This window comes from Eleginops maclovinus, chromosome 4 (assembly GCF_036324505.1).
Source record: "Eleginops maclovinus isolate JMC-PN-2008 ecotype Puerto Natales chromosome 4, JC_Emac_rtc_rv5, whole genome shotgun sequence".
Lineage (NCBI taxonomy): Eukaryota > Metazoa > Chordata > Actinopteri > Perciformes > Eleginopidae > Eleginops > Eleginops maclovinus.
This window is the reverse complement of record NC_086352.1, coordinates 9,014,313-9,035,851: the sequence shown is the minus strand read 5'-3', so window position 1 is coordinate 9,035,851 and position 21,539 is coordinate 9,014,313.

Genomic DNA, 21,539 nt, shown 5'->3' with positions numbered 1-21,539 from the left:
GTATAATGTGGGATGGAGGAGGGAAAAAAAATCACTTTGAACTTCTTCTATCGTTATATAGCCCTCTTTCCTGGTCGTCCCTGCAATGTGCATGCATTCACGAGGGGAGTATGTTTTCTATTATTGTGCATTGCATCAGATCCGGATGACCCCTTGACAAGGCTCCTTTTTGTGATATAATGAGCGTCTAAAAAAGCTGGTGAGGAATAAAAGATGAGAAGTGCACGGTGCCAGAACTTACTAAAGCACAAAGGAAGACAGAGACCATTGTGTTGTATTAAAACCAGAGCCCACAATCATCTCTCCCCCTGTGCTTCAAACTATTGTATGGCCTGCAAAATCAGAAATACAAGAGGCCTCTGTGAATAATGATATCTTTCCGTTGCAGGAGTTTCTGTTGGGCCACCTAGATTTTTATTATTACTTTATCAAGTTAAGCTGCGGTTCCTGTTTGAAAGAGAGGAAGCAAACTACTGAGAAGACTGAAAACAATACAGCGTTGCTTTGTCCTGCACACCACAGGACCTCTGGTGAAGGTATTGTTAAGAACTGTAAACATTTTCCACTCACCACAACTTGAGCCAGGATCTATCCTCAGCATTTTGTGCCGCCTCGGTGAAGACAAGCTCTTTTTTGGATTTTTATTTATATCGAATGAGCATATGGAGCAACTATGCTCTTGGTAACCTTCAATGCTTAGCCCAAGGAAACTGTTATTTGTCAGTGCTATAAAGCAGATTGCTGCCCAGTGGTTTCAATTAACATCAAAGAGCTCTTCGCAGGCAGTAATAGTTATATCAAAACCTGAAATGTATTATTTAGTTTATGTGCTGGGGTCCTCCGAACGATTATGTCCTCCTTCAGAAGAGGGTTTTCTTTTCTTGCTGACTTTTTCCATTTCATATACTCTCTCGCTTTCGCCTTGTTTCTTTGAAGAGCCCCCACATCAGCCCTGTTTGGTCTCTTTGTAGCACCAGGGTACCTGTGTGGCTCACACCCGGTGGCCTATTAGTTACAGGGCATTAAAAGAGGCACTACCATATTGATGGCAAATATTAAATGTCCTGTGTAGCTATGTGGGTAGAATTTGATAGATTTTGGAAAGTCTCCAAAGTTTTTACTATTTATTTCTCACTGGAGCCACATATAACGTAGCACTGAAGGTCCTGCCACATGCATAACATGAAAATGTGTAAAATGTAGAATGTGTCAGAGGTGCAAAGTTGAGAATAAGCATTATGAGTGTTGAATTATTTCATGGTGACAGTCCTTCATCGGATTGTCACACCACATGTTATTTCAATTTTTAGTTTTCTGTGAAAAACACACAGAATGATGATATGATGCATTTTCTTATGCAATGAAGATCCCTATTAAGTTCAGGATGGAAGTTATGTGAATAAATGCCTAAATTGTCAGGCACTCAGATATAACTAATGGTTGTATTAGACCTAAATCATTTCAGTGTGTGGGGGTCAGCTCGGGACAGTTTACCTGATGACATGGGTTACTCATAATCTCTTATAAATATTGCATATAAAGATTTGCATATTAAAGAGTTATACAAGGAAATCATTTTACAAGTATGACTACATTTCAACAATCAGAACTGTTTTTTGTTATGATTTGGGTCATTTGGATCACTGTGGGGGGAAAAAATGGACTCCAATAACTCGTGACTCCACATGGACTTCAGCCTTTTGACATGACAATACTTGATACCTCCTGAAGCCCTAAGATTAAAAACAGGATCACAAATCCTTAATTTGTCCTAGACAGTGGTTATAGCTAGTATATGTCATGTAATAAGTGTGCAGCTCAAAACTATGCAGAATGCAAAGTAGGTATTTAGTGCACATTTTGATTTCAGATTAAAGGACTCAAAGATTCAAGGACCATTTACTGGTATCATGCAACACAGGGTTGCACAACAAAATGTTTAGGACCCAGAACTTAAAGGCCTTTAGGACCAGGGACTTGAAACTTACTTGCAAAACAAAGTGACCTCTGACTGTTACTGATTTATTTTCTTGTGTCACGCTTTATGTTAACACCTCCTTTGTGTTTCATGCTTATTAAAGCTAGTTTGAGGATAGATTGGATATTTTGCTTCTGTGCATATTTCCACAGAACTACTGAGACCCATATGCAAAATGGTTTCTTTACCTGTTTAAATAAAGGTGCTTTCCATCTACATTTCCTCTGTATCATATATTTGACTATTTTGACTTATAAGGATTGTTAACAGAGAGGCCCAGACTGGATCAGTGCAAATAATCTCAAACTTCAGTTGGCAATCCTTCAGGGACAGAAGTGGCAGACCTGAGTAGCACCTGCCGTCTAGCTAAAATAAAGACCTTCTTTAATTCTCAGGGAAAAGACTTGTTTCTCGCCACAGTGAAAGCTCTTCGGGGACAGAAGTTATTTATTGCCTCTGTAGCCCTTATAGCTGGAATATCGTTAAAAACCTTAACCTCATGGCCGCTGCTTAAAGTGCACAGAGGGGCCTTTAAAATGGCTTTAAAAAAGTACATACACTATTCAATACATGTTGATTAAGCCTCAATAAATGATTGTATAGCACCACAGGAAAGAGCCCTTTGGTTAGCGTACAGAAAGAGAGTACAGCCTTCGCCTAAGATGTGGTACACCTCCTGGGCTGGGATCACTTCCAGACACCGAAATGAGGAAGCGCTTTGCTATTGCTGTGATTTGAATACCATGATCACTGAGCACTTTTATAAGAAACCCATTAAAAGTGAGGTTTTGACATACAAAAGAGCCCCTTTTTAAATCTCACGCACAATGTCAGGCTGAAAGACGTAATAAAACTCCATACGGAAGCACAGATCCGCGGTGTGTGTCCTCGCCTCGCGCACCACCATCAGGAGGGAATATCTTTTGTGGAGATGACCTGTTTTCTGGAGCAGCCTGTGCCCTGTGCTGCTGATTAATCACACATTTGTTAAGCACGATACAATCACCCAGGACTGGACTTAACTTCTAACAAAGACGTCTGCATGGAATAAGCTGATTTGTCAAAATACCCCCAAGATCTGAGGAAATAAGTGGCTCTGAATAGGACCAGCTGAGGTGGACACAATGGCCCAGTGTGACCCCTCGCTCCACCTGCTCTTGACAGTGTTTTTAAAGTGCCAACACCTCTCATTAGCGCTCCTATTACCCCAGAGTTATGGCAGCCCCGGAGATCAAAAGCAGCCTGAGTGAACAATGGCTGAAATGGAATTAATGGTATATGTAAGAGTTCAACAAATATTGGGAGGGATCTCTTTGATGGGGACTGTTTCACGTTAGAGGCTTTTTTATTAGGGTTTTTCTGCTCTTTAATGTGTAAAATGTTTTCCCCCTTGAGTCAGTGTTACCAAGTTTCTGTTGTGTGACCAGCCGCTGAATCCCGTAGAGGACGCACATACGGCGCCCATATTGATTGTTAGTACACATCCAGGACGTATATTGGTTCTTAAGGAAACTAACAGCCTTTTGATGTGCAAATCCAAATCCACTCTGCGTCCATAAAAATCTATCCTATGCCATTTTCACTGCTGCATTGACGCCGCTACACACATTTATTGAGTTAATCTGCTACTAATAAATGTTAAAAGTGCACGCTGATGAATGACAAAGTGATTCCAGCTTGGCAAGTGATCGAGAATTCATCTGACAGCCCAAACTGTACCCAAACCCAGCAGTCCGACCACTGACATGAACACTGAAACGTGTTTATTTATCCACGCACATTTCTCCTCATTTCCAAATGAGTTGACATTACGGAGCGTGCCAATGGTGACAGTTACATTTAACACTGGATGAAAAGTTGAACTCACACCCAACTTCCTATATACAGAGCTTTTTACATTCTTTTGGGGGCCGCCTTCACGTCTAATTACTGTACAGTTAAACTGAAAGGCAGGTTGATTTACAGCGGGACAGTTTACACTCCACCCTCAAAGGTTAAATTAATTTGTTTGTGTTTCTTTTTGGTTGGTTTTCCATGTAAACCTAATTTTCTTTTCTCACATCAGGTGTGTTTCAATGGGAAAATTGTCCGTCGTTGCCACAGAATTGAAGGAAAATGTTCATTTAGCATTAAAAAAGTCAACTTTACAACAATCGGTCAAGTCTTTCTTTAGAGTTTATTAGCCTTTTATCTATTCAGTCAACCTTTCCAGCAGAAATGTTTCTTTTAGCCGCTCTAAGTTGGTGAATACGGGAGACTGTAATTAATATAATGTCGCTAGAATTCTCCGAGCAGGATTGAAAGTCTTCTGGACGCAGCGCCGCATGTGTTTGCATGTCTGTTTGGTTTGGCCAGAAACTGACAGCAGCTTCTGGTTATCCAGAACCCATTAGATGCTTTGATCCCAAATGGGCCTTGTTTCCATTTGCTGAAAATAGTGTTCTGTATTTGGGCTGCGGTACATGAATCGGACCTCTGTGATTTGTTAATACGTGTTAAATACAATGTCGTGCAAGATCATAGTGAGACACACAAGGACTGCCGTCATTCCGCTCCATGCCCTTGTTCTCATTATTACCGTCATCAATAACAGTTTCCCCTGATGAAAGAAATAAGGATGTTTTGGGAACATTAGCCTCTAAGGGAATTGTAAGATAATTCATAAAGCCTGTCAATTGATGATCCCTCTGAGGTGTAGTCACCACACGATGTGTAATTGCTTATGTTCTGGTGATGTCACGGTGTCAGACTAACATCCTGACCTCTGGAAATCTGTATACAATTCATCACAAATGTACCGCACACCTAGAGCTAATACGTTCCATGCACTTCTGACACACAAGCAGCCTCAAGCAGAAGTTTACCATCGAACAATTTCACAAATTATGTTGTTTTGTGGTACATGGTTAAAGCAGATTAATAGAGAATGTGGAGTGCTTGGCTCTGGGCTGAGGGGAAGCAACTGACAATGTCATAAAGAAAACAAAAGAACACCACAGCTTTTTTACACATGTAGATCATATATGTCACGGTGCCAAGTCTCCATTTCAACACCGTGTCAAAGGCGTCTCTGGACCGCATCCCGAGCTCTTTGCTTGTTTGTCTTTTGTAAAAAAGGACAACTACCCCGGCAGTGCCAAAGCACCCCTCGGGCTCTTTGATATGTGAAAGCCTAACAGTGGGACTGCTCCCTGCTCAGCTGGTACGCAGATGTGTGTGCGTGTGTGTGTGTGTGTGTGAGAGAGAGAGAGAGAGAGCCAGTGTGTAGGGGGAGCCCGCTGTCTGAACCGAACACAGATTAGTGACTCCTTTTTTTTATTCCTAATAAATAAACCCCAGTGCATGCTGGGGTATGTGTGAGGGGAAAATAACATGCCACTAGCCAATCAGAAGCAGGTGGTAGGGCTTGGTGGCTTCAGTCCCTGCAGCTCTTATCATAAAACAACTGCACTTTTAACTTTAATTGTACTTGGGATAGATTTTGAGGTTTGGGTTAGAAGTGTTTTATTGCTTCGGACTGGAATCAAAGCAACAGAAATGTAATTATGTTAAAAGCAGGCAACAATTTTGTTGTAATGGATGGTGGCCAAGTTTAAGACTGAACTCGCTGATAAGGCTGCTGCCACACACACACACAAAAAGCGGGAAAGTGTAGTTTTACTGTGCGGCAACGGCAAAGTACACTACACATGTACTGTAGGTGTAATTCAGTTTAATTTTGAGCTATTTGAAAGTTTCATACGGCACAAAGATTGAACGTTAAAAGTGTTATTTCTTTAGTCCAGCACCACATTTATCTGGCAGCCACAGAAACTGATTATATTGCAGAATTTGATTGAACATCAAACCACTAAAAAAAAGTGGTTTTTATCTAGACAGCTAAAAGTAAAAAGCTGTGCATGAATCAGAGCATGATTAATGATAATTGAATAAACTGTATTTTAGCCAACGCTGACAGAGGCCATTCTGTTGCAGTATGTTTTTTATTTTACTTTTGATACTTACATTTAGCAGATGCAACATTTTTCTAGTTAAGTTAAGGATCTAAGTTCTTTATCACGACTGTAGTAGTTCCAAGTCAATTATCATTGTATGACATTTCAAGTGTCACAGAAAATGTGGCCCTAATCATCTTCTTTTAACAATTCACACTTTCCTGTCTCCCATTTTTTTGCCTTTCTATTTTCTTTTCTATTAACTGACATTATTTTTACAAATTTCGACTTTTGGGAATTTCCGACTATTTCTTAAAAGTTCTGACTTAAAAAAAGAAACAATTCTAGGGGTCGACTTTTAAAAATGTCTGAATATGTTTTAATTTTTTCCTGTCAATTCAGACTTTCTTTTCTAGATTTCGAATTTTAAAAATGTAAGAAATTCTACTCTTCTTCATGTGAATCATCTTCTTTGAAAAATTCACACGTTTTGTTTCCCAATGTTTTTTCCTATCTATTTTTTTTACAAATGTCGACTTTTTGCAATTTCCGACTATTTGTTTAAAAGTATCAGTTTTCCCCTAAAAGACCTAACGATTTGTTCTAAATGTCAACTTTTAAAAATGTCAGATTATTTTCTCTTTATGACATTTGGTATTTCAAAACCAAATCACCAAAGTAGCCAAAAAGTAATAAGGTTTATATTTCAATTTCAGTCATTGAATAAATAGGATTATATGTTAGCACGGAGTCTAAAAAGTAGCTGGAATACTGGTTAATGGTTATTAATCACACATACTTTCAGATAAGGTCCTTCTGGTTGCAGCCACTATTGTAAACAGTTGATTTCAATAGGGACAAATGACAATAAAAAAAATATGCAACTATCGCATGTGTGTCTTAGCATTTGAGTGTGTTTGTGTGTGTGTGTGTGTGTGTGTGTGTGTGTGTGTGTGTGTGTGTGTGTGTGTGTGTGTGTGTGTGTGTGTGTGTGCAACATGTCAGTCGTCAGTCGGTGCACAACATAACAGCTTCACGGCAGGTGACCCTCCTGTCAGAGTGGTCAGAAACACACACACACACACACACACACACACACACACACACACACACACACACACACACACACACACACACACACACACACACACACACACACACACACACACACACACATGCACACACACACAGGCCCTTCTCGTAGTGTATATTTGACTTACTATTCACTCCATCTTAAAGACTGGTGGCTGTTAATCCATAAGCCATAAGTCTGTATGGTGAACTGCTGAAATAGGCCATAGGTAGATCTATGTGTGATGTTCTCCACTGCGGTTTCGGGGCTGATGGCCTCCAGTGGGGTTTTTCTCTGAACGTAGTAGGGGAGATTATGATGAAAGGAGCAGAGAATGAGATGACACACCCTGTCTCCATAATTTCGCTGCTTCATCATGAACAGAGGCATTAAGCGCCCCCCTTTTTCTCTCTCCGGAGAATCGTACATGTCACACCGCACAGTGCCTCTATATGAGTCAGTCACCTCAGGTGTTTCGCACGCACATCAACGGAGGCATGGCATGTCGTCAGATTACTTCATCCATCTGAGATCACAGAGAAAAAGATATGATTGATAACGCCGAGCAATGATGCTTCACTTTGTCATGGAGTTTCCCCCACCGCTAAAATCTTGGGTTAGGTTAGGACTCCTGTTCGTTGAGGATCTTCCAACTGACATTTTCTTAGATTTCAATTAAGTGTTTCTTTGTTTTAGTGCTCAAAAACAAGATGTAACGCCTTGCCACGAATCAAACTCCTTGGAAAAAGGAATGTAAGCTACAATTTATTCTCATTGCTCGATTTTAAACATTGGTTAACTCACTCTAATATAATGTCTTACAGCCATGCTAAAGGTAAAATCTGGCCCCCAGGCATCAACTTTACACCCAAACCACATCTTGTTAGACTGGCGGTGAATTTATTTTAAAGTCTTGTTACGGAACCTGTCATTATTTCATTCATGTGAATGATTTAATTATACGTCTGCCCCTACTGATGACATACGACTAAATGGGAATGCTAACAGGCTCCATTTCATTGTGGAAACATGTCTTTCAAATTAGTTGTTCCCTTCAGGTATACATACAAGAATCTCCAAAAAACATGCATTCATACATGTACTTCTTAAATGTGATGTATTTGTTTGTACTTGCACATTTAGTTGGTGCTCATTGCCTGTGCAAAACACAAGAGGAAAAAACAACGTGTCCCTATTTTGACCCATCTCACATCTGACCCCAGTTTCACACACTGTAAATCGACAGACAATTAAAAGAGAAGCGGCAATCCAAATGCAAAACCACAAAAACATCAGTCTGCCATTTTGGGGCCTTTCCCATAACCCTTAGCTCTTGGTAATTAGTCAGCAATTGGAGATAAAGCGTGTGATTGGGAGTGAAAACAACGTGGGGATCGCAGACTGCGGTTTGGAATGGCAAATTCCTCCAGGAGACACAAGTCTGTCACAGAAGGAAACGCTTGATTTAAAGGCGTTGATTCAGTAAATTACGCGCTCTGAGAGGCAGCACAGGAGTTTTTAATTGCAAACATTAAATTACAGACTGAGAAATCATGGCGTGTACAGTACAGTATGTATTTAGACAGACTTGCAGCTGTTGCTTTGGTGCTGATAAGTGTCAGCGTCATCAAGACATCGACGGGATGACTGTTATCCAAATGTGTCGGGTAAACACAAACAATTTGTAGGTCCTGTTTGCATTTACAACAAATAAAACAATGATACACCCAGCTTTGACCTTCTTTGTATATCATTTAGGTACATTTTATATAAATAAACCTGATTTAAAGAACAAACTTTGGAAAAATCTTCAGGTTGTTTAAAATGCCAAATATCTTTTTGATTGAAATTGATAAATGTGTTTATTGCCGGCTCTTTATTTTGCTAGTTGTAGCTGTTTTACCTTTTTTTCCTGATGAATATGGAAAATATTATATTTGGCAGCTGTATTATTATTGAACTATCCCACTAAACCATTTCAGCAAGCTTGGGGAGGACAGATTACAAATAGCAAGACGACGTAAAGGGATGCAAAAAAGGGGACTATATTTCCTTAAAGCTATTTATAAAATATGTAATCAGATTACTGTTACATTTTTTTTTAAGGGGAATACTAGCAGTATTACAATTTTACTAAAAACTAAAAGTAGCTGTACTGTGGGTTAATACTCAGTGTGAATCTATACACCTTTACTGCCTGAACTTGCTTTAATTGAGCAGGTGAACCTATATGTTCATAAAATAGTGTGTGTGAGTTTATGTGTGTCAAACTAAAATGGATCAGCTCAGATTTGTATTTCTACTTCTTCAAACTATAGTGTGTGCTCATGTGTTTCATTGTTGGTGTATAGGCTGCATATGCTAAATTAAAGGCAGGTTTTCCTATAAATACAATTCTTTTTGATACTCTTACATATAGCAATCCAAAAGTAATGAAAAGTAACCAGATTACAATGCTGTTATATTTATCTATTCAGATTAGGGTACATGTAACTAGTAACTGTAATGACATACATGTTTAGAGTTACCCTCCCAACCCTGCATTTAGGTTATCCGGTATCTGGCTCCGATTAGTTAGTGGTAACTCATTTCTATTGTACCGCTCGCATGTGGCCGATGTGTGACTCACGTGTCCTTTCACTGAATATCTCTCACATATGAACAAGTTGTGATATCCGTTTCACCGAAATGTCTACTCATTGTTTTCTGGGGTTTTCAGTGTGGTCGTACTAATCTCCGCATGACACCAAAACATTTTTTGTCTCTATATCTGGCTCAGCAATGGTTACCACGACTCTGTTGATCACTTTGTGGAAGGATGTGTGTTTCTTGGTGTGTATGTTGAACACGCCAGTAACATGTGTGTGTATTTTGTGTGCTCCCGTTTGCGTGCACACGCGGTGGTGTTGCACACGGGTGCGAACGACTTGGCCTTGATTGCAGGCGTCTGAACGTGTGCGTGTGACAAGTGTGTTGTGGGGGAGCCCTGTGTAATGTCAACAAACAACAACAACAACAGTTACGCTGGCTGCCACTGAGCCTCAGCTATGTTGTAATTAGAAGTGGATGGAAATGTGGGACAACAGTGCCTTTAACCATAACCAAACATTTCTCTGGGGCGCAGGATTACAGACAGAAACTGGATGCGGTCGACTCGCTCCTCTGCGTGACACATGTGACCGCTCCTTCGTCCACTGATCCTCTCTCCTCTGCCACTGGCCATTTGGGTCTGCACCCCAGATGTGTGATATGGTCACCTTAAAACCACTCGAGTAACATTGTGTATACATGCATGCAAAAGTGTGTTTGTGCTCTGCAATCCCATAATCCTCCAGTCTGTGCTGCCTCCCACTGGTTGGGCATGATACTGACACAACATCCTCTCTTGAAAGACAAATTAACTTAACTAATAATGCAAGTAATTCACTTTGCGTTTGTGTTGACCTGCTTCGAGTTAGCTGCGTCAACACAAATCAGATGCCACTGATCTGTAATGAATCACTTTCCAAAATAGAAAAGCCTCAACCATTGTGGAGCTTAAAGAAGTTAAATAAATGCTAGAGGGTGCAAATCCAATGTTGCCTCACATCTGCACTTTCCACTGTCAAAGAATGAGTGATTTTTCACTGCAGCTCCGTTTTAAACAAGACCACCACATGCGTGAATGAGTTTCAGGCTCTGAGTTCTACCACCATGTCCTGGCATGGTGTGCACATCTGAGAAAACTTGTAAACAGTCAACCATAATCATATGTACCCTGAACGGAGACATGATTAATCTAATCCCTGCGTGTCTGAAAATGCCAGAAACCGTCCCTTTTCTGGAGAGAAATCAAGATGGGCTCGCCCTGCGGATATACATTGCAACAGCTGTGAAACAAAAGAGTTTTTATCCAATTTGCTAAATTGATCAGGTTACAGTGAGGACATGCTGCGTTTAACCCGGTTTAACAAGGATTACTTAGACCTGCTAATCGTTGCCCTTCCTCTGTTGTGACCTCTGTGCATCCTCCAAAAGATAGATATTGAGTTTAATTGCCTGCAATAAAACAACACAATGGCTGCTTTGTTTTCCATCAAAATAAGAAAGTTGTCTGCCAGCATCCTCAGCCCTGCATGGGACTGGATCTCAGCAAGAAAAAAGAGGCTACAAGTTCAACTTTACACCTAACCTGTGCCCCACGACCCTGCTCTGGGGTTCAGTCAGGTGGGATGGATCCCCTCATTTCTACAGCAGCAGCAGTGAGAGAGGGGGGGTTTGAATGCGGACAGAATGGTTTGCTCAGCAGCCTGTTGCTTTGGTTTGTTTGGAGCTGCGGTCCATGCTGGAATATGTAACCAAATTCCTTTCCCTGTCCCACAATCGGAGTCTGCTGCCAGCTTCCCTGGCAATGAGGCCCTGAATTAGGGCCAGTCCTCCTGCTCATCCCACAAAGCCTTTCATGTTCCCAAACCGCAGCCTGAGCGAGGCGCCTCGGTTTCAACAGCAGCAGACCAGCATATGTTTGCCTAATTCCTGAGACATGATGACAGTGGTCTCCCAGCCACGAAAAGACAGCTTCAGTTTTTTTTTCTCCATCCTGCACTTTAATTATTATTTTCTGTTGTTGATGACTTCCAATAGTTACACACCACATGTTTTCTCATTACACATGTTTTTTTTAATACAAGAAACCCCCCAAAACCCACACCCCTTAAGCTTTCCGCCCACTCCTCCTCCTCCTCCTCCTCTTCCACCTCCATCACCCTTCTATTCCCACAATGCTTTGCTAGTACATGACCCTGCAACTGGAAAAACCATAGTGCAATTGTGGAGGTTTTTCATAGCCCAACAAGAGATAGAATTATGGTTGGTTATTACCCACAACTGCTAGGTGTAAGGAAGGATCGCAGAGCTGAGAGGTGGACACAGTTTTCCTGCCACAGGTCACAGCAGATTACCCTAGAAGCAGGCCTGATCTCGTAAACACAGGGCGTCGGAGAGAAACACCCAGCGATGCCCTCTTGAACTTGCATTCACACTCAGTGGCGCCAAATATTAGGCCTTGCTGTCTGGAGAGTTTCACTGCTTTAATATTTTTATGAAATGTACTGCCTTTAATCACAGAATGGAATTAGGAATATGAATGTTATGTTTTTCCACCACAGTGGCTTAAAGCAGCAGCCAGCTGGAGCAGGTACGTGATTACTGCATCATGATTAGATGAATTGCTGGAATCGAACTTGCAACCTTACAGTGTTTGTCTCAAGGCGTGATTGCCGTTAAAGAACACCCAGCGACATGCCTTGATGCCTCCTTGACCTTCTCTTCACATTTACTGGCGCCTGCAGAAGCGCACAGTGTTAGAGTTTTGTCTTTGGCGTGAGAGGAGGCTTTATGATGGCGAGACGATCATAAAACCCACGAGCAGTCTAATGCCCACACAATCTACAGTGTAATCTCCAACCTCTGTCTTATTAAGCACAGTCTATTTGCTGGAGAGGTGAAACAGAGCCACAAATCTGCTACAGAGCCAGGGAAGGGCTCAGTGGAGCCAAGAAAAATAAGCATCGGAATCGCAGTGAAAATAATCAGAATTTAGTGGCGCATAATGGTCTGCTTTGAAGGGGAAGGTATTCATATTTTCTGCTCTTTATTCCACTTATCAGAAGTCCTCCTCTCTTCCCTCGGGCCAGTCTTTTGGGAGCTAAGTCTCCTTGGCGCACATCAACCGCCTGTGGCTGTCATTGCATGTGTTTAGTTTCACCGCTGGTTTCCTACGGCTTACTGTGCCCCTGCTATCCTCTCAGATGGCGTGTGACACACACTTATCCCGGGCAAATCTGCGCGTCCCCTCTTGCCAAGTCAAACATCGCTCTGTATATTGCTGACGTCTAACCCAATATCTTTGGACTTTTAAAGACGTGTGCTTTTTTCTGCTTTTTCATGTACAAATCTGACCAGAGTTTCAAATACTCAATCATTAAATTCTCAGCGCTGCTTGCTGAAACATTCAGAGTTTATTTTATTCCTGCGTGTACAGACAGCCGCATACATTTTTAGCAGCCGCGGCAGGAGCCGTGTGTATTTTAACGCGCTGGCCATATGTGGCACCCTGACCTCTTTCATAAACAGAACAGTCTGCAGTGCACCATGGGTCTGTTTCACCCGTTTGGGACAGGAAGAGAAGGGGGTGGTAGAGGGGTGCTTTGGGAGGGGTTCAGTCGAGGCAGTTTGAATGGAAGTCATGTTGGAGCCGTTCCCCTTTGAGGAAAGATGGGCAGCACTTGAAGCTGTGTATGTAACTGAGGTCCAGCTCATTCTTGTATTAGCTTAGCCAAATACTTCATCCGTCTGTTTACCAGAAGGTTGACAGAATTAACTTGAAAAGGATTCCCTGTCCTTAAACTGTCAGGCAACATCCAGTCCTTCAGGCGAGTCCAAATATGTTGGACTCAATCCAAGCCTGTATCCTTTGTGCTTTGTAGTAAAGTCTTGGATGCAGAACAGTGGCTAGGTAGAACAATTAGCCTTCCATGAATAAACAGCTCCTCCTCTCCCAACAGATGATCAGTCTCTGTGTTATGGCTCTTTGATTGATGTGGGTGGCCAGAGTTGAATACTAGGTACTCTATAAGCAGGGCCCTCGGGCCTTGGAGCCCGATCATTGCAAAGGCCCCCCTGTGGCGATCTACCTGCAGGTATCAGGTGTTGTGAGAGCGATCGCGCGGGGGTTGGGCGGGGCAGGGTGGGGTGTAATTACACATGCATGTGAAGGAAAGGCCTCTGAGGGTAATGAGGTTTGGAGGACGCTGCCATCTCAGCGGGTGGTCCCTCCCTCCACTTTGACACCGATCCCGCTGCCTCTCTGTCTGCGGCTGCTCACGCGAGTCGCCCCCTCCTACCCCCGAGCCTGGACAATCGGATGGGCTTCAGTAGGGGCCCTGGACGTGGCGCCCACCCCAGTTGCTCCAGCCAAGCGGGCTCCCAGAGCTGCTTCCAGGCATTTCATCACATTACATCAGATCAAAAGCAATAAGCTAATTACAAACGACTGTGGGCATGCAAGCAGTAAATACAGAATCAACATAATTGATTTAATCCTCTCAATGCTAAGTGAAATACTTATCAATGCCGGGGCCAAAATTACAGCCCTGATTTCCAGGGCAACAGCGACAATACGGGTGAATATAAAGATCACATGAAGTTCATTCGACCAAAGTAAACTTCAGAGCAGTTCATAAAGAAACGGCTAAATGGAAAATGAGAGATGTGTCATTTACCGGTACTTGTTTTGTTTGTTCATCTGTTTTCTATTTTTTGCTGTGAAGAGGATTTTGTGTGCACGAATTTCCTCCATCATTCATCGCGGCTGCGGTGAGGGGGGGAAGAGGATGTTTTATGCATGCCTCAATATGCATCTTAAAAGCAAAAGCATTAGAAATGATAGTGAAAATGCAAAGGGTTTTCATCAACGTTTACTTATTCATGACGCTCTGAGAAAAAGCAACGTATTTTAGAGCAAATCCATGTTATCATTGGAGAAGCTCCCCTGCAGAAGTCATTTTCCACCTGAGGACATGCGCTTTAATGACAGTTTGAGGGTGGTGCGCTGGAACAGAGATACACACTCCCATGTTCACAACACATGCAATATCAAAGCAGAGAGGAGGAGGGGAGTTCTCCATTTAAAACTTGTGTTGTGCGATAAGGTTAGGATTCCTCTCTATCTTATGCTGATTTTAATCACCAGTCTCGGATCAACAGCAAAATTGATTTTTTTCTGGGAACATTTTTTCTACCTCAGAAATGTTCCTTTGGCTTGAACACATCCGTTTCACTCGAATTGAATTGCTTGTTTTCAGATTTGTTTTGATGAATAAAGATGGCCCATTCCTCATAAAATCTCTATTGAGAAGTACACTCCTAGACAGACAGACATTGCACGCACATGCCGTACAGTGCCGAGTGCTCCAGTGTGTGTTAGTGTGTGTGTGAGAGCAATAATGTGTGTCAAATTGGCTTGCTCCCTTCCTTGTCTTTTGGCTCTTACTGTGCGGTGGCAGCCCTCTTTTTGACCTCTCATATGTCACACAGCGCTCTTCTCCAGCATTGCTTTCCTGGAAGATGTCGACCGTGGCCTGATCATGAACTATGAGCCTCCAACCTCACCAATTTGCTCGGAGTTTGTAGTACAAGTAAGCCATCTAATGGACAACAATGGAAGCAAGTTTGCCGTTTATCTATCCATTTATCCATTCAGTCATCATCTATCCATCTGTCTATCCATCCATCCATCCATCCATCCATCCATCCACCAATCCATAAACCCATCCATCTATCTATCTAGATCTCCACATCTCTATATCCCCATCTATCTTCCATACAGGGTTTCTAGAGTTTTATTGGGTTTATGGGGTTTATAAAGATTAGTGCTGTGGAGTAATTGCTGTGAATGAATGTCCAAAACAGCAAGCAGTGTCCTCTGTCTGGGGATCGTTATTTTCTTCTTTATCCTGCATAAATAACCTCAAATTATCCATAAAAAAAACCTAATGTCTTCGAATTCTTCCCACTTCATCTGGCTCTGATTAATGTTTTTACAGCATGGAATTAAATGTGCTGGAGACACGACCCGTGCATGTATGGGCCCCAGAGGAGGAGAGCTGTGACTCCTTGAGAGGAAAAAAAAAACGTCTCTTTGTTTTCTGCGAAGGGACACGTCGGTCTTAACTGCTTCCATGTGGCCTCCATCAGTGTGGATCTGAGGAGTGAGGTGGCAACAGATAATAAGGCAAATAAAAGGCATGGCAGTTAAAGCGAATATGCCAGCTGTGCTGTTTGAATTCACTCGTCGTCACTCAGCCGGCTGCGTAGGCGTGTGATTGCTGGAATGGGACGGAGCGGAGTGTGATAAACTTACAGTCTCACTTATGGAAATGTTTGCATGAGCTCATGACGGATGAGCTGCACTTGTGTTTGTCTAAAAAAGAGTTCCCTATCCGTGTCTACCAAGACCCCAGTAGCAGGTGTCTAATGTGGCCATTTTGGTTATTCAACACATGAGTCCATTATAGCCGCTGAGCCGTGAGAAGAAAGGGGGGGGGGGGCTGCTCCTTTAAATGGAATCTTTAATTTCACAGGCCTCTTGATATCCCGCCGCAGTTGTGATTGTGTAACAGAAAAGAGGAATCAAGGCTTTTGAAAGCACATTAAGCAGAAAGCAATTAACCAACACACAGTAGTTAATTTTTGTATTAATACTTCAACAGCTGGCGCAGATTGCTTCCTCATTTTTATCTCTGCTCCAGCTGTTCTTCCAACGACAAGAACATTAAAGAGGATTTGTCCGTAATAAAGTGGCTCCATATATAGAGACCTCGCTGAGAACCCGTAGGGAACATGGATTTACATATAGAAAAAGTTGGGGGTGAACTGACATCTTTTCAATACCCCGCTGGTCTTTCTTTCAGAGAGCACCTCCATTGGGAACTGTTTCAAATCCCCCTTTTCTTGTCTGCAGAGTGTTGGCGTTGGTGTACATTTCAAAGTCCTTTATTGACATCCTCTACAGATGTGCTGCTTGGAGGAACATTTGTTATATTGTGAGCCGGGTACTAAAGGCAAGGCCCAGGAACATTTGATTAATGCTCATGCATATGGTGTGCGAGGCCGTGTGAGTATTTCCGCTCTATTCTAAAAAAAAAAAGAAGCCAGAAGGCAGGGGGATAAAATAAATAAAATAAAACCAAATTAAATGACTTCTTTTTTTAAATATGTTTCTCTGGGCAACAGCTTTCCATATTTGAAGGATAATGTGGCTTCTATTTCTGGCTCTGAAAAAAACTAAATGTATTATGTTTTTGGAGAGAAGAAGGTCTACCCAAGGGGTCTTAGCTGACTGTCAAAACAAACATACCAGGAACAAGTTGAGACAGGCTGCCACCAGTGCCACATCCATCCTGTCTTAAACCAGCGTAAACCACAAGACATGTACTTATGCACCCAGGCAGTTGCCACACCATGCCACATGCCTGCTTGATTAAGTGAGTGCTGGTTACGGCTGAGTGACACGCCTCGGGTTGAGGGAAGAAACTCCTCTCCTCCGCTCTGCTCTCCTGGTCCCATTCATGCCGCTCTCTCAGATGTCGGGTCATGTAATCAAGAGGTTAACCGGTGAAGGTTGTCAAGTGATCTGATAGATTTCATTCTCGAGAGGACGGTCAGAAAAAGGCTTGCATGACGGGGGAAATTGTCTTTCACGGGATACGTCATGGCATGAGAAGAAGCGGTATAATAGAGAGATTTAAAAGGATTTATGCGGTGCTCTGTAATTGAACATAATTGAGAAAGTGCTTGACACTTGATATGGATTTATAGTGCCACTTAGCCAGGGAAATGTTTTTCTTTTGGCTGCTTTTCTAAATACCAGTCTCAAGTGAGATGACTGATATTTGTGTAGGAGGATTCACGACGCTAATTATAACAATATTGAACGGGTAACTGTGTCTTTAAAGCCGTTGAATCCCTTCACAGAAAATAATTTACGAAAGGAGAGACAAATGTTTTTTTCGCAATCACACAAAACACACACCGTATTTGCTTTGTTGCTTAGATACGTGGTGTTAATAAGAGGGAGATGCACGGTGGAAGAAAAAGTGCACTGTTGCCACTTTTTGCAGCACAGAATTAGTGGCAAACATTATGAGAGTGCAAGCTATTAAAGTGAGAAATAAGTCTTAATTTATAGCTCGGGTCTGTTTGTCATTTGGCCTGACTACTGGTATGTTGCGTAAGCATGTGTGGAATAATCACGGACACAGCAAGATGGGGTTTATAATGGGGCTGGGGATGATGTGCAGGAGGAGGGGACTGTGGCCCTCTGCAGCAGCGCCTCCAGATGTGCAGACGGGGGCCGCAGTCCTATGTGGTTCCACTTTAAACGCGGTGGGAGAGGAACACGTTCTGTGAAGTTGATGCGCCAAGTCCAGCGTGTGCTCTCATGTGTGTGTGATGGTACCACCTTCTTGATCAAATATTTCAACTTGCATGTCATCTGCGTGTGTTTTCGGAGAACGTGTTGGCTGGACTTTTTCTTCTAGCGTCTGATGGTTTTACAGCAACAGCCAGAGAAAAGATAGGCTGTCTGCAGAGCATATGCTAGGGACACAAGGATTTATTAGTGACAGGTTACCTGATTTCACCCTGCTCGCCCCGACACACAATTAAAACACAGACACGCACTCACTTCCCCATGTTCCCCTCTCACCTAGATGTTCAAATGTCATTGCTAAGTGCCTCTAGCTTCAGATCATGTGCTCAGCTGTTGTTCTGGTAACGTACTTCAACGTCTTTCAAAGCGGCAGCTGAGCGACACCCGGGCCACTCAGTGTAGCATTGCATGTGCGATGCCTATAGGGGCCTCAACTGGGCTCCAGGGAACCAGGTGTTACTTCCTCCACCTCTTTTTCTTCTCTTCTGCAGGACGATGGAGGCTGCACTGCTGGCCAGGCTGGGATGGAAGGAATTAAGCGCCAGGCAGCCTTCAAGTCAACTCATTTGCCCAGCTGCTCAACATGAGAGAATCAGGAAATCACAAGTCACATCAAAAGCATAGCAGCATATTTATTAGACCATTTCCTTTGTCAAAAAGGAGCCACATCTACTGAAATAAACATAACTGAGAACATAAACAAGATGTTTGGGTGAAGGTCAAACAGAATTAGTCTTAAGAGATGTTCTGCGTTTGGAGAGGTTGGTGGTGCTACTAGTTGGGGAATTTGTCACTGGGATTGTGTCAAGGGTAACTAAATTATAGTGTGTCTAGAGACGGCACTCTGCCAATGGTGTGACCTATTGGTTGTTTTATTTCTGGTACATTTGAGTCTTTATTAAATTGTTTTATTGGGTTTGCTGTACCAGCTGGTGTTCTCACATGTTAGCTCTCCTGTTGGTAATAATAGATATTCACTTAACATGTCTTGGAAATGTCTTTGACACTGGTTACAAGGCCGACCACTGCGCACACACCCAAGCATGTAGGCTATTGACAGTACCATGGCTGTATATTTCCGTGTTCTTGCTTTGAAAAGCATGCCGGATAAATCCAATGTCAGTGTGGGTTCTGTCGCCACCGTTTCAGCCACCCACACAGCTGTGGACAGCTGTTGGGACATGGCGGCCCTGTGTCTCTAACTATAGGCCTTACACCAACTTTTTCCATAACTCCCAAGTGTTGTATTAAGGCTTTATTGCCCTATATTCACATATATGTGAGCACAGGCTTTACATGCCAAAACAATCTGCCCTCTTTGTACTCTTTGTCAGCAGCTCAGACTGAACTTTCCTGTGCTGCTTTTATTCACAGAGCATGTCTCCCAACTTTCCTGTGATCACCTGTGATATAGTAATCGAGCGCAGAGCCTTTGATGGCCTGAAGCAACAGCTGAAATGATGATTATATACCACGCCTGGTCATGAGGAGACGGTAAGAAAGTTCACATTTTGTTCTAAAAAGCTTTCCTTTGATTTTTCCATTTCAAAGTCTGGTATCATACAAATATGCCGGGCAGAGATTATGCCACCCCTCCCCTTCCCTCCCCATTTTATACATGCTGCTCTCATCACTGAGAATGGAGTGTATGCATAATAACTTGCACATGTCCCACTTTTGTCTTTGTGGTTTTCATTCGGCTATAAATTGAAGGTAGACAGTTTTTTCTTGCCGCGTCTTTGGGTGATGTGTACGACAGGTTTAAATGGATGTAATTTCACTTTGAAGCAATTGTGTGACTCATTAAATGGTGCCAGTTTGCATGTTCATTGCCGGTGGTTTTTGGAGCAGCACGAGGGCCCACCGAGTCACCGTGCTTTAGGTCTTCGACTCAGAAAGAAAAAAAGACATCTGGCACCCATTCGGGCGAGCGGGCGAGTGCCAACACGAAAACATTAGGCGACGGACCAAATACTCCAAACCAAAGTCTAACACGGAGCGCACGACAACCAAAACCCAAGCCTTTCGGCGATAGTCAGCATTTGCACTTCATTGTGCATTATGATGATCTATAGATTCCTCCCTTTCTGACTCTGTCTCTGTAGTGAAACCGATCCTTATTGAATTATGAAGGAAGCATTGCACAACCGTGTAGCTCAGCCACTCTCAAATCCGCTGTGGTCGGCACAAAGGGGATGGTTAATTTTTACATTATAGGGACCAGAGATGACTTGGTGAGTGGCATGTTGTCACTACTCCCCAAAATGAACCCTAAACCCTCTGGTTCCTATTGGTACATCACATCCCACCCCGTCGCAGCTTAAGACGACAAGCCGCATATTGTAGAAACACAAGAAACATGTTTTTGACGGACCAGATAAAATCCAATTTACTTTACTTCCCAGCAGCAAGCCTTGGTTATTAGAAGAAGAAAAAAAATCCTGTCAGTTTTCACAAGACATTGATCACTCGTAAAATGTTGTTGAAAACACTGCTATAAGTGTTGGTTTACAATTTTCCCATGATGCAAGCATCCAGTACTTCCAAGAATTGTTTGTGGTTTGGAATTTTTGCAATGTAAGTGAACATTGTCTATATAAAATATTATAATCCCCAATAAAACCAGGCTCCCAATACTCCCTTTCCACTTTATAGCATTTAAAATACACTATTAAAATCCTTTATTATGTCACTTTAAATTTACCAAATGAGAGGCAATTAGTGATTTTTGGTTCATGTGTTCAAGTTTGGGTCAAGACTTTCTTAAATTAGGACACAGAAACATGGCTTGTGACCTGAATCGACACTTTTTTTGTTTTTTAGAAAGCTCCAAAATAAAGTAAACCTCAAAACCTCTTTCTAAACAGTTGTGTGATTCCGTCATGTTTGTGGTATTTGAGCAGATACGCTCTCTGGAGTGCCTTCACAAAGCAGATTTATAGTCACATATGATGAATCAGTGGGGCTGCAGTAGTTTGCCAATGATGGTCAGGGAAAAGTGACCATGCTGCTTTTTCAGTTGTTTTGTAAAAGCGCAGAGGTTTGAAGTTTTGAAGTGATAAACTGTAAATCAGTCAGAAATATAAACTCCTTTCCTGGGATCTATTACATTTGAAAGGTCATGAAAGAGGAAGAAATAGATGTCATATCTTAAAAATAAATCAGTTTTACAATCCAAACCTCTTTAATCTATATAACGTTGCTGGCTATCACCATATTGTCTCCATGATTTCTTTTCATCTGTCCTTTACTGAGATGCAGGCACATAGATCAAGGTTATGCATCATTTCATTTAAATACCAGATATCTCATATCAGGATGAAACTGCAACATCTTGAATGCGACTCTTTACGGAAAAAAACCTCCGGAGCCGTGGTCCATATCTGACCTCGGGGCTATGCTAACGCTGTGGCTTCGCGGGGATTTAACAGTTGTCATGAAAACATTAAAATTGAGACCGCTGCATCTGGCAGTCAGACAACAACGCCAGCACATCACAGTGCTGCTTTTTAGTGCCAAGGAGCGGTGACTCATTTCTGATAAACATCTGCATCATAAAATAAAAGCGTGGCCTTGCTTGCG